We start from the raw sequence: 1,325 nt of genomic DNA, 5'->3' as shown, positions 1-1,325 counted from the left end.
TTGCCCCCCCCCCCTGCCCCCGGGAAAACCCCCCTTTTTTTTTTTTTTTTTTTTTACTTCTTCCCCCCCCGCGTTACAGCTCCTTTTATGGGTTGGTTTTCTGTTTTGGTTGTTGGTTGTTTGGTGTGTTTTGGTTTTTGGGGGTTTTTTTCCGCGCTTTGCGCCCTACGCCTTTAAGAGCCTTTTCTCTCTCTCCCCCACAAAAAGCAAATGGTGCTGGGCAAGGCATGTAACTGCAAGATCTGCTCTAATTACCCCGCGGAGGTAATTGGGCTCAGGGAAGCCCTAGCTCTGCAGGCAGCTGGCGGAGGAGCGCGGAGGGAGCGCGCAGCGCGGACCCGCGCGGGTTTTGCGCTGGGCAGAGAGGCGCAAAGGAGCCGGCGGGGCTCCATGCACCGCCGCCGGCTGCGCGGGTGCGGAGCTGCCCGGCTTAGGGAGCTGCGCGGGTTTAGGGAACCTGCCAGCTCCGCGCCCGCGGAGGGGAAGGAAAGCGGGTTGCGCAGCCCCCAGCGCGCCTCTCCGCACCCGGGGGCGGTGCTGTAAATAACTAAATAAATAAGTAAATAAGCGTCAAAAAAAAAAAAAATCTAATCATAACAATAATTAAATTTTTAAAGTGAATTTAATCTTTGCTCCCCCCGTCTGCCGAGGGGCGTTGGGGGGGGGGATGTCAGGTGCGAACGGGGACCGCGGGCGCGGAACCCCCCGCGCTGCCCGGCGGTGCAGAGGTGAGGGTGTTGAAGGCAGCAGCTCCAAGTATTTCAGGTATGTCTGAAAGCAGGGAATTCGTTGGGATGGGAGAAAAGCAATAAAATGCAAATGTGTTCTTGGGAAGACAGGCAGAAAGAGCACCTGGACGGGAGTCATTAAAAAGCAATTTTTTATTCCCCGCCACCATCTAACTTATAATTAGAAACTCCGGTTGCATTCCTGATTGGAGAAGGAAACGCATTCCTCTAATACCGACAGCAAATATTCCCCCTGTCACCCACCGAGGAGGGCAGAGTGCGGCGGCCGCGTCCCCCGTGTCCCCAGTCCCACCAGTCCCTCCGTGTCCCCATCCCCCCGTATACCCGTCCCTCTGTGTCCCCGTCCCCCCGTGTCCCAGTATCTCCGTATCCCCGTCCCCCTGTGTCCCCGTATCCCCATATCCTTGTGTCCCCTGTCCCCGTATCCCTGTCCCCCCGTATCTCCGTCCTCCCGTGTCCCCATGTCCCCAGACCCACCATGTCCCCAGGCCCCCCGTGTCCCTGCTCCCCCTTATACCCGTCCCTCCCTGTCCCCCGTGTGCCCTGTCCCCCCTCCCCCCTGCCCTCCGTATCCCC

The 1,325-nt window shown here is 58.4% G+C and overlaps 1 protein-coding gene across 1 annotated transcript in view; it reads left to right on the top strand.

Annotated features, from left to right (window-relative positions):
* The window catches only part of WNT3A (wingless-type MMTV integration site family, member 3A), an 88,533-nt gene that overhangs the window by 775 nt on the left and 86,433 nt on the right, over positions 1-1,325 (top strand). The window lies entirely within an intron of this gene.

Source organism: Charadrius vociferus, unplaced genomic scaffold (assembly GCF_000708025.1).
Source record: "Charadrius vociferus isolate BGI_N301 unplaced genomic scaffold, ASM70802v2 scaffold12, whole genome shotgun sequence".
Classification (NCBI taxonomy): domain Eukaryota; kingdom Metazoa; phylum Chordata; class Aves; order Charadriiformes; family Charadriidae; genus Charadrius; species Charadrius vociferus.
Note: the sequence above shows the minus strand (reverse complement) of the source record. Positions and strands in the feature narration are given on the sequence as shown.